This window comes from Onychomys torridus, chromosome 9 (assembly GCF_903995425.1).
Source record: "Onychomys torridus chromosome 9, mOncTor1.1, whole genome shotgun sequence".
Lineage (NCBI taxonomy): Eukaryota > Metazoa > Chordata > Mammalia > Rodentia > Cricetidae > Onychomys > Onychomys torridus.
This window is the reverse complement of record NC_050451.1, coordinates 39,669,564-39,682,643: the sequence shown is the minus strand read 5'-3', so window position 1 is coordinate 39,682,643 and position 13,080 is coordinate 39,669,564. Positions and strand designations below refer to the sequence as shown.

General features: G+C 41.3%; 1 protein-coding gene and 1 pseudogene across 2 annotated transcripts in view; both read left to right on the top strand.

Moving 5' to 3' along the window:
• Slc35f4 (solute carrier family 35 member F4) overlaps positions 1 to 13,080 on the top strand; it is a 238,710-nt gene that overhangs the window by 149,938 nt on the left and 75,692 nt on the right. The window lies entirely within an intron of this gene.
• LOC118591345 lies at positions 11,751 to 12,242 on the top strand (annotated as a pseudogene).

Genomic DNA, 13,080 nt, shown 5'->3' with positions numbered 1-13,080 from the left:
AAATAATTATAAGTTAAAATAAGTTAAATAAAGCATTAAGTGCTGAAAACTAGATACTAAAGTAACTTGTTTAGCCTAAACTTTACTATACTTTATGTCATTATTCTCTCCTATGAATGAACGGTACTTTGGGTGCTCATAACCTGATGGTCCATTAGTTACTAAACAAAATACTTTCATCATATTATTTAATTGAAAAATAGTGTGTTGTAGTTACAAAATGTTTTTATTTTTATTTTCAAAAATAATGCTCTTATTCTTGTAAATTTTCATACAATGTGTCTTGATCATATTCAACTCTCTTCCCTAGCTCCTCCAATATCCACCCCTGTCTCCAAAACAACCTAATTAATGTCCTATTCATTTATTTATTATTTACTTTAAAGCCCATAGAGTCTAATTTGTGTTGTCCAAATAGTCTTGAGGATGGGGCCATCTACTGGACCAACCTCTACATACTAGGGATCCCTTAAGGAAAACTGACTCTCCCTCTCCCAGCAGCTTTCAGTTGCCAATAGCACTATTTTAATCATGTCCTTGTTGTCAATTAGAATTGTTATTGAACAAGATTATATTCACTTATAATGGAAAATAATAGAGAGCCTTTCATAACAACTTGCAATCCTGCTTGAGTTCTTAAGTATTTATCATTTGAACAACTCAGTGAGATCAGCAAATTCATCTTAGCAAGTAGGCAGAACAACCAGCATAAGCTGGACTGCAGTTAGAGGGTAGGTTACTGGCTACTCCTAGATGGAATCTTGCTCACCTTGACATCTAACTGCAGTTGAGGTGATGCTAACTTCACTATGAAATAGACGTGCTCTGGAGATGCAATCATGATTAATTTCTTCTTGATCGTCCTTAAGGGCTTCTTCAATTGAAACTATAAACATATGCAGTTGTATTCTGTTATTATCCCTGTCTGAGTAAGCAATACAAAGAACCCACAATCACATCAAAATAACCCACTATACCCTGTAATTTATAAAGCTATCTCATGGTGATGCTGTAGTTAAAGATAACATCCATTCGCAATGCAACAATTTGAGTTGTTTTTCCAAGGCTGTAATACGATACTCTTAGCTGCAATCAAACCTAATTTATTCCAAGTTTTGCTTTCAAAGACAATGCTGGGTCCCACATGTCTAAACACAGTAGTTAGGAACAAAAATAAATCAGTGTCCTTTTCCTCCATCTATCTCTCAGCCTCTCACAATCTCTGTGTCTTTTTCACCAATCCCCCTTCCCTCATCCCATCCTTAAATTCCCAGTATATTTTGGAAATGCCAAGTAATACACCTTTCTTCATACCAACTAGCTCGGCCTCCAAGTGAAAGCTATTAGAATCATCTAAGCATTCCTCAGGAGACTCTAATATGCGCGCAGAACTGAACCATCCTTCTCTTGGAGCAATGCAGATCAATGACTCTACAGTCTTTAGTGTGACAATCCACCTACTATTGTCACAGTTTTAACATGAGTACACACGATCTTCATACAGTATTGAAATCTTCGCTCCAAATTAAGGCTCTCTCTTATGTTCTTCAGAAATGCATTTCAGTGTAGTGATGAAGTTCCTCTTCCTATAAGAAGAGTTGCTTAGTACTGATTGATTGGTTCTTGGTAGTCTGTACTAAGAGGAAAGAGGATAAACCACAGTGTGTTGAAGACAGCACCTGCCAAGGCATCCCTCCTGTAGGAGGGGCTCCTCCATCTTGTAGGAAGGGCTTCTCTGTCTTGTAGAATGGGCTCCTCCCTCTTGTAGAAAGGAAGGGCTCCTCCCTCTTGTAGGAGGGGCTCCTCTGCCTTGTAGGGGGGGATACTCCGTCTTGTAGGAGGGGCTCTTCTTTGGCTGAGTGATAAAGGAATACAGAAATTGGCTGCACAGAGAAGGAAGAGTTGAATTTGCTCACACACAGCTATGAAGGAGACAGCAAGGATGTAAAGCCTGCAATTGGAATGACCTTATCGCATGCTAGAAGGTGAAAATAATGCTCGGAATGGGGAGGACATTTCACGTTCAAAACAGGACGGACAAGAGCTACCTAGTGGGAAAATGCTACACGTGATTTCATTCTTTTGGTTATTTTACTTTATTTTTTTGAGACACAGTCTCATGTCTCTCAGGCTGGGCTCCCACTTGCTACATATTTAAAAATGTCTTTGAACTGCCTTAAACCTGGAGCCTTGTGCGTGCTAGTCAAGAACTCCACCAAGTGAGCTATATCCCATGCCCCAGGTAATATATTTAAACAAGTCCAGTTGCTGAGCAAAAGTATATTCTCAAATTATAATTCAAGTACTATCTTTGGTACCACTGAAGTTGTGTATGTTGATCCATTTTCTCCTAATTCTTTAGTTTGAGATGCAGATTTTCAACCAGTGAAATCTTGAATCATGGACTGGCCTGATGGCTCAGTTAACACAAAGATACTAAGCCTGATCTCTGGAACCTACCAATATGGTAGAGACAACTGATTCTCTTAAGATGTCCTCTCACCTCCACAGGTACACCTGGCACACAGTGCCCCCACCCCCATAAATAAATAGAAAATGTAAAGAAAAAAATTAATTCAAAAAGAAACTTTGTATTAACTGGCTTATAGGAATCACAACAAAGCATTAGGAACTGGATGGCTTACACGGCAGAAATTTATTTTCTCTCAACTCTACAGGCCAGAAATCCAAGATCAAGGCGTCAGCAAAGTTGAGGTCTCTCCTCTCGATGTGCTAGTGTCTGTCTGCTCCCTGTCATCTTCCCATGGTCTTTCTTCTCTCTGTGCTTGCCCTAATCCCTTCTTTCTAAGGACATTGGTTATACTAATTTAGGCTCCATTGTAATTCTCTGGTTTTGACTGAGTGACCCCAAGTGCTCCATCTCAATGCTCTCATGTTCTGAGACACTGGAGATTATAACTGATATGAATTAGGAGAGGGAAATAATGTAGTCGTGTGCGTGCATGGGGTGAGGGTGGGGAGTAAACCCCTGTCTGGAGGAAAGAAGTGAAGAGATGATGAACAGAGAGCAAGTTATCCATTACTAGCTAGACAGGGAGGAATCATTTCATAATAAATCAAAATTTTATTGGAAAATTGCTCTAGTGATTATTTTCTCATTATATTGTGAGATCTATATTTTACAGTCTTAAAATTGATCTACAGCCCCACCCCACAGCCAGAATATGTGAATATCCCTGACACATGACAGAGGAAATGGAACTCTCCCTTTGGCTTTTGGAGCAAGATCAATGTCACTGTAAAACTTTGATTCCAGATGCACTTCCAACTACATGCTCACCTGCCTGAAGCCCATGCCAAAAGCAATCAGAAAGAGGACTTTTGCGCTGAACATTGCAGTTCCAAGGCAGGAGAGTTTGAAGAACAGGGAGCTGTTACCAAGAGAACTGAAGGTTTCTAATGGCTTTGGGTTATTGGACCAGCTGAACTAATTTGATTTTTTCTTTCCTGAAAACCCCAAGATACTGCCCTGAATGGCTCATGCCTGGAAATAGCATCCTTTAAAGTATAGGTCTAGGGATAGCTCATGTGGCATAAATAGCTTTAGGAATTAATTTCAAGATATGGGACAGGCAAGTAACTGCCTCTTTAGTAACATTAAGACATTTCCTTATGTCTCCAACTCTCTGTCGGTTTTTAAAAAGAAATAACCCAGTGCTGTAGGAATAAATGCCTCCTCTCTGCACCAAGTTTCATTCTAGAAGTTATGTAAGTTGGTTACTTGCTTGGAAGTTACTTACTTGGAACTCAGGTTTCTAGTAAACTTGCCCATCTCAAACACAGTCAAGAACCAGGAATAAACCTTCGGCAGCAAACTTGAGCATCACATGCACTGAGGCTCACACAATTTATGTGTTGGAGACCTGCTCAGACCCTCTCTCGTGAGTTTGTTAACTCTTCCTACTCATGAGTTTCAAGTGAATTCAGAGGTCATATGATTTCTGCATCCAGGGAGCATCAGATTATAAGACTTTTATTGGCCAGAGTATAGTGAGGAGGGTCACCTGGTTGTAAGGAAAAAGTTTCTCAAGACAAGTTTCTAACAAGCAAACGATTTTTAGAAGTGTGTAAATTTGAAGGTTAGTGTATGTATCAAAAGTGCCTGTTCTTAGGCTTTGGGGACCCTAGTCCTCATACTGGGTCGCCTTGCCCAGCCTTAATACATGGGGAGGTGCTAGTCTTCCTTCAAGTTGATATGTCTCATGGGAGACCTGCCCTTTCCTAAACAGAAACAGAGGGGTGGACTGGGGGATGGGAACAAATGGGGGCTGGGGGGAAGGACTGGGTGGAGAGGAGGGAGGGGAAACTGCAACTAGAATGTTAAATTAATTTATTTATTTATTAATACATTTAATAATGTTTAAAAAGTGCTTGTTCTTGTCAAATGTCCTGAACAGCAAATGCAATTTGTTTTTTGTGTTGTTTTTGGCTTTTCGAGACAGGATTTCTCTGTGCAGTTTTGGTGCCTGTCCTGGATCTTGCGCTGTAGACCAGGCTGGCCTCAAACTCACCAAGATCCTCCTGCCTCTGCCTCCTGAGTGCTGGGATTAAAGGTGTGCGCTACCACTGCCCAGCCCAACTGCAATTTGTAAAGATGACTTTGAATTAAGGGGATTGAGGAATTAAGAAGAGTATGATGCTATGGCAAACTTTGTTTATGAAGATAAAGACCTACATTGCTCTAGAAATACTTGCATTCTGAATAAACTGAGGAAAACTTAAAAAAACATTAGCATTGAAAAAGATGATTTTTCCCTTGCAGGAAATTACATATCATTGCCAAAGAAGGTTCACTGTAATTGTCCATTTTTAGCCAAAAGACATTCTCTGTTTGTCAGCCCCCTCCTGTCACGTGGTCAGGTCAGGTGATGGATGACCCTGCTCTTGCTGTGAGGCTCTGACTGTGCTTCCTTTCCTACATTATCTCAAATTTTTAATCGGCAGGATGGTGCAGACTCATCAGCCCTGCTCCCGAAGGTTGGGAGGTCTAAGGTGGTATCTTTGTCATGCTTAGAGTTAATGAGACTGCTTCCCTTTATTTTCAATAAAGATATAACTAACCCATTTGTCCTACATAACAGTGAGAAGATGATTCCTGATTCTTCTCATGTACATTACATATACTAATCCATTTATAGTCTTTTGTCCAAATTTCTAGAATATTCAAGTCATGCAATAATATAAAATGGGGTGTGTCCCGGGATTAAAACTTTAGGCTTAAAACTAAAAAGAAAAAGTGCTAGTTAGCTCAGCAACCACCCAGGACTAGGGCTGGCTGACAAGGAGCTATAGTGTTTAGAAGCCCTCTTGTGGATAAGACAAGGGACATCTCTTCCTCAAAGCCCACAGAGGTAAGGAGGCTCCCAGATGCTGACCCTGAGAGGTGAAGGTACCCTCTAGATGGGAAAATTGGCCTGTGTTTTTGTTGTTGTTTTTTCAAACTCAAAGACCCATTTGCCAAGGGAAGAGCCATAGAGAGCTAGTTCTGAGCCACTAGGAATGGGGGTATGCCTTAGAGACTGTTGCTGCTTCTGAGCTGGAGAGGTCCAAGGCGGAAGCCACTGGGCCCCAAGAAGTGTGGGATACTGGAGAGAGGGTGCAAGCTACGCCCCCTCCTCAATGTCCTGCCAGCAGTACCTGTGACTTCTGCAGCAGCTTTTCTTGCTCTGACCCCATGCACCAAGCTTTGACTTTCTGTGACCCCAAGGCTAGTCTACAAACAGGAGCTGGGGGTGGGGGTTGAGACAAATACTGGACTAATGTATTGAATAGGAGCAGAGAAGTGATAGGAAATGTTCCTGGCACCAAAAGGAACTCAGAGTTGAAAGCAGCAATTTAAAAATGTCCTAACTGGGGATTATATTTCTAGGGAAAAATAATAACACAGTTTGACATTTAAAACCTTCAAACAATATCTTTAAATATATTTTTATAGAGAAATCAGGGATTCTTCACACAAGAAGATGTACTTATCTCAAGAAGTTCTGGTTTTGGTTTTGTTTTTTCCTAGACATCTTTCCAATGTGAATGTTCAGGGGGGCCCAGTTAGTATTACACTCTGACCTGTACCTCAGTGTACTTACAAGGGTGGGGGTGGGTAGAGAAGTACTCCTATTACACACTTAACAAACACTACTGTTTTTCAGTGTTAGAGACAAGGATATTGAGACACAATGAGGTTAAGTACCTACTCCACTTATCTGTTACCTGGAGGAGCTGGATTCACGCTCAGGCATCCAGGCTAGGCAGCCAGCCTCAATCACACTAGCTCTGTTGTGAGTCATGCTCATTTAAAATTGCTTTTGCCAACTCCTAGTACTTATGTGTTAGTTTACATCTTTGATTATTAATGATGCCGCACATTTTGTTATTGTATTGATACTATATTTCCTATTAACTAAGTGCTTATTTATAATCCTTGCCAAAAAAGTTAATTTGTTGGACCCAGCGTCTTGCTACATAACCCAGACTGGCCTGGAACTCACCATGTAGCCTAGACAAGCCTTATGACTCAGCTTCCTAAATGCTAATATTACAAGCTTGGTAATCCTTGCATTAATTAGCCTTAATCTTTTTCTGTATTATTTATAAGAACTCTTCTTTTAACAACTCAACTATTGGATTTATATAAATATTTTTCCACAATGTCCTTTCATTTTGTTTATGTGCCAATGATGTTTTCTAATTATTGTATAATCCTATAACTCAGTTCCCCCATTTATGGCTTTTCAAAAATCATCTCTTAATGTTCATCAGTGTCTTATTATTCTTACAGATTTTCTTTTACTTTTTCAGCATCTTTAATTATGACTGTTTTCAAACAAGCACCCAAACTGAATTTTACATACAGTGTTTGTGTATACACCACCTAGATTTCCACCATGAACATCTTATTGTACTTCCTGTATGCATAGGCATGCATCTACTCATCCTTTTATCCATCCATTCTCCCAGCTTACTTTTGATACTTTTCAACACAAATTACAGGCAACAGCATACTTCCTCTCTAAATCAGCCTTGTTGTATTCTAAAACTTCTCACTCTACAACCATTGTTGCACTAAGGGCCATGTGCACCTCTGCTGGTAAGGTGAAATTCATCCTGTAGGGAACTTATTCCAGCACTGTGTAAACCTCTCCAAGTCATATCATTAACAGGACCCTAATATCTGCCCACAAAGCTTTATTTCAATTAAGATGAAATGAGCAAATCTTAAGTGTACTTTCACTGAGTTTTGACAAATGCACACACCTAGACACCTACATAAACTAAAGTTCTCCCACAGAGTTCCCTGCCACAACAGCCTCTCTAAAAAACTACACAGAAAACACCGTTATAGAATTTTGTGTGTCAGTAGTTTACCACCTATAGTATTTCTTCACATCTTGCCAGCTAAGGTGCAAATATAGCTCTTGAAGGAAACATTTTTCTAGGATATGTGTGTGGTGAGGGGCTTGTAATACACAGATGCTGTCTCCTGTAGGAGCAAAGAGCAGGTGTGCTTACCATTGACTACAAAAGATGCAATTTGGTAAGTTAGGACCCTCTTCACTAAAATGGCAGCTCAAGAAATTGTCCATGTAGTGGGTAGCTGTTTGAGCCATGCCCTGAAGCACCACCCTGATGAGGTAGCAGGTAACTCTGATACCTGCCTATGACCTTGAGGTATATGCTTCTGGGGTGTGGCTGCTCAAGGACTCTTCAGACCTGGGATGCACGTACATGGTGCTACCTTATGGTTTTGGATGGTGGAATGGACCAGGGCAGAGCTCACCAGAGAACAGCATTGGACCATGCCTCACCCTTCCAGGATCCTGCGACAAATTATTTTATTCAGTCTTGTAAGTTAACCCCCAAATAAATTCCTTTGATCACTAAGCAGACTCCATGGGTTGCTAGCAATATAATCCCATTATCTGGTGCCCAACATTGGGCTACAGTTCCCTCTGGCAACCATTGTCGCTGTGCATAGTAAAGTCATTTGTCTCTGACTCAGGAGTCCTGTGTCCTCTATCATTAAATGTGGTGGACTCTCCAGTTAGCTTACAAGGAGGTTGAAAGACTAGACCCTTTGTTGTTCTTAACATACAGTTGTTCTGTTTTTATCATGGGGAAATACCCTGTTGTGGCATAGTTCATTTCTCTGTTCTACTGGGGATGAATGCCCGGGCTCTGTCCAGTTTCATTTTCTTTTCTTTCCGTTTTTTGCTTTGTCTGTTGCTTGCCTTTTGTTTTGGGTACTATGGATTAAACTTCCATAATCCTTGTGCGAGTCTTTTTATAAATATGTCTTCACTTTGGGGACAGAGTTTATTATGAATGGAGTAGAATTGTTAGGTTACAAAGTACACAAATATTTAGTTTTGCTAAAAAGCCAAACCTTTCCCAAAGAGATTGTGTCATTTCTCATTCCTACCAAAGCATATGAGAGGTTCAGTGTGGATCAATAGCTTTGTCGGTGATTGATGCTGTCTACCTGCTCTATTTTAGCTGTTTCCATGAGTATTGTAATAGTATCTGGTGGTGGTTTACATCTGCATTCTTCCAAGGACTAACAGCATCAGGCCCATTTGCATATGGATCACTTACATTCTATTGGAGAAGACTATACAAGGTGGTCCTAGGTCCTCATGTTCCTCATTAAAGAAAAGCAGTACTAGTCTGTTCTCTTCCCCCAATGTAACAGCAAGGTGGTTGGAAGCAGCACCCAATTTAACACTCTGTCTAACAGCATTTGGGGCTCACCCATAAGCTGTTAGATGGAGTAATACCTTCTCTTCTCTTCTCTCCCCTCCCCCATACTTACACCATTCCCACAAAATCTGGGGAGCACATGAGCCTCTGAGTGCCGAGCTATTAAGGATGATGTTGTTTCCCGCTCTACTCTCCTTCATTGACCTAGGTTATTCTTCCTCATCCTGAATGACCTAAATCAAAAATTTGTATTATTTGATGCTTATTCCCGTACTTCCTCCTACTTCATAGCTCCAGTTCTTGCTCCAGACCATCCTACCTACATATTTGGCCTTTCTAGCACTTTCCATGCTGTAGCTCATTGTTTGTAGTGTCGTCTCCCTGTGGACACATACAGTGGCCAGTGTCTTTGCAGCCTCTAGAAATCCTGCCTCCACTAAACTGGATGTCAGGTACATATAGGTTCCCTGGACACTTACTGTCTAGAAATAAATGACACATTCCAGCTGCTTTGATGGGAAGCCTGCCTTTCTTTTGCTTTCCAAGGAGTCACTAGCAGTTGAAAAACTAATCAGACATTTCTTTTGGGGGCAGAGGGCATAACCCTGATTTCATTGTGTTTGTCCCTGTGTTCCATTGCTGTATAACAGCAAACTTGATGGTATATGCTCATGCAAGGTCACAGTCTCACAGTGTCTGTATATTGGGAGTCAGGAGATGGGTTAACTGACCCTCAACTCAGGATTCACCAGAGCTGAAATGGAAACGCTGACCATGCAGTGTTCTTATAGCTGCTGAGAAGCATGTGTACATCCAGATGTTGGTGTTGGCTGGGTTCTTTCCACTGTGGCTGTGCGATGGAGGGCCGTGGGTTCCTTTCCTCAAGGCTGTGTGATGGAAGCCCTGGGTTCCTTTCCTCAAGGCTGTGTGACTAGGGTCCTGAGTTTTGATTGCCAGAGGCTGAAGTCCTTGAGCCTCAGTGTTAAATTTCTAAGGAAACATAAAGAGAGAGAAGGCAGAAAGAGATCAGAGTCTGACCTTCAACAGATGGGATTGTCTTTATTAGTGTACACAGCAAGGGGCAGCCTCTCTCCCACAGGAAATAGAGGTGTCTGCCAGGGGAAAAGCTGGCCTCAACACTCTATAGGGGCAGGGAAAGGGACTTGGGAGTGAGGATATTGTTGCAACTATGGAGTGTGCTAAGTGTCCCTCCTGTGGTCTTGGCTTCCTGAAATTGTTTGCAGACTACCAGACATTCCTTTACAGGATGATTGAGCAAGATCACTTATAATCTCATAGGAATCCTGTTTTACAAGCTAGGTACTGTTATTCAGTTTCCTCATTCCTAAAATTCAGATAATGATTGTGCATACCTCAAAGGCTGCCAAGAGGATTAAATGAAGATGTTTAAAATAAAGTGATATACACAACTGCATGCCTTGCTCAGTGATTGTTAACTGTTTTTATTTATTTTATTTATTTAAAATGCAAAGGTATGGTATATGGACCTTGGGGATTAGGAAATCAAGACCTGAGTTAAGTAATAAAATGTTTTTCATTCAAGCATCTGTCTTTTTCTCTATAAACTTCTGATTTAGCGAAGTATGTATGTGGTTTATATGTGTAAACTGTAAGGCAAAAGGGAAGAGAGAAAATCCCCAGGAAGTTTCAGCCGTACTATGATGTGGAATCATGTTGTTAAATCAGCCCGCCATGAAACGGGGAGCACATGGACCTTGCTGGCCAACCTTTTGAGAAATAGAGCAAATCAATGTCATGTCTTCTTCCATCTTGTTGTTTGTTTATGCTGTGCTCAAGCCCAGGTCTCTCTTGTCACAGTGATTGCATACATGTAGGTCAATGGGACAGGCCTTGAGGCCAGAATGCCTAGTTTTCATAAGGACACTCCAAGGCCACTGTTACAGTTACTTTCATTGGGAAAGAAAAACACAGGCTCCCTCTGGTTCAGAACAGGGATTCTTAGCGTCCTACTGGACTCCACATGCTGAGTGGCTGTGTCCCATGGGGAGAGAGAATGAAATGTGTAATATTGTAATGTCCTTGGTCACAGCCGTTCCTTCAGAACTTTGAAGCCACAGCTAATGTAGTCATTGAATGTCAGGCTGACCTAAATGCGCGTTCTCTGTGTATCTCTCCAGTAGCTGCGTGACCATCACCAGATTCATGACTATCATGTCTCTAGGTTGTCTCTAGGCAACACTAAATCCTTCTCATCCCTTAGTCCCTTAGTTTATACCATGAATATTTCCATCAATTAATCAAATGTGCTGTCATATGTAGAGTGTTGTATGGAAATTTTGTTTTTAATAAAAGCGAACATCTATATTTTTATGTAGAATCTCCCAAGTGTTAAGTGTTGTTACTTGAATTCTAAATGATCTTATAATAAAAAACCCAAAGCCAGATACTGGGGTAAATGCTGCAATATCAGAGAGGCTGCAAGATCAGAGAGATAAAGGAACAAGCCACTAAAGAAACTTCTCACCACTACATAATCCTCAGGCAGAATGGAAGGTGAGATCCTGTCTCCATTAATTCTCTGGCTGAAAGCCTCTGAGTCCTCTAGACAAAAAAGGAGAAATGTGGTGATATATTGTGTATCAAATAAAGCTTTCCTGAGGATCAGAGGACAGAACCAGCCACTAGATTAAGCATAGATGCCAGGCAGTGGTGCCACACACCTTTAATCCTACCACTCGGGAGGCAGAGATCCATTTGGATCTCTGTGAGTTCAAAGTCACCCTGGACTCCATGAGATTGATTCAGTCTAAGAGAGAAACAGAGCCAGGCAGCGGTGTCACATGCCTTTAATCCTGGCACTTGAGAGCTCATGTCTTTGGTACCAGTATTTGGGAAGCACACGCCATTAACCCCAGAAATAAGAAGGAAGTTGAGGCCATTTCATGGACGCCAGGCAACAGAGAGCATCTTTGGAAGCAGATCCCGAAGGGCGCAGGTGAGCCTGTCCAAGTGTTGGGATTTGAGCTTCAGCTTTTTGAACCCAGGATCTGGAAATGCACCGTGATTCCTATCCAGTAGATTTTAAGGTGTTTGTAGGTAATCTTGGAAACAATGGGAACAAGACTGCATTAGAATGGGCTTTTGACTATTATGGACCACTCTGAAGTGTGTGGGTTGCTCAAAACCCTCCTGGCTTTGCGTTCGTTGAATCTGAGGATCCCCGAGATGCCGCTGATGCTGTCCGAGAGCTAGATGGAAGAACACTATGTGGGCGCCATGTAAGAGTGGAACTTCAGAATGGTGAAAAAAGAAGTCGGAATCATGGCCCACCACCCTCTTGGGGTCGTCGCCCTCGAGATGATTACCATAGAGGAGTCCTCCACCTTGGCAAAGATCTCCAAGAAGGAGAAGCTTCTCTTGAAGCCGGAGCAAGTCACTTTCTAGAGATAGGAGAAGAGAAAGGTCTCTGTCTCGAGAGAAATCACACACTGTCTCGATCCTTCTCTAGGTCTCGTAGCCAATCTAGGTCAAATGAAAGGAAGTAGAAGATCAGTTTGCAAAAGAAGTGATGTACAGGAACGAACTTCATTTGACAGGAGTATGTACAGGAAATTCAAGTTTGGTCTGAGACTTCATAAGCTTGGTACATTTTCATATGTTTTAGCTGTCCAGATTTGTTTTGTCTCTTGGAACAGAGATTACATAACAGAGATTACATAACGATGTAATTCTCTATGGTTCCAAATAGATCAGATGAGGCATGTAATATCAAGAATTGTTACTTAACAATGTTCCCTTAAGCAAGATTGAATTTAATTTGAACTTTAGTTTTTCATAGACTGAAATAAACCTAGATCCTGCCCCTACCCCCCCAAAAAAAGAAGGAAGTTGAAATGGCTGGATGGAGAAAGGCATATAAGGTGTAAGGAGACAGGAACTAAAAGTTTTTTGGCTGAGGACTCATAGAGATCCTGATGGATCTCTGCCTCCCAAGTGCTAGGATTAAAGGTTTGTATCACCATCCAGATTCTATGTTTAATTTAGTGGCTGGTTCTGTCCTCTGATCCTCAAGCAAGCTTTATTTAATACACAATATATTATTACAGTTAATAAGTAGTTTTTAAAAATGAAAATACTGGGAGCTGCTCATTTTCAGTCTCTCGGTCATGGCTTTGCATGGTGACCCAGAGTGTTCCTTTCCTTCTCATCATAGATATGGTGCTGAATTGTCATTCCTAGTGAAGGCCCTTCTTGATGTCACCAGCAGACCAATTTGTGGAGGCCTTCAAGTTCCATTTGTATTCACCCATCGTGGTTTCCATTGCTAGAACCCCATGGAACTGGGGTTGACAACTTGTCCCAGATGTGTCCCTGACAACCTGA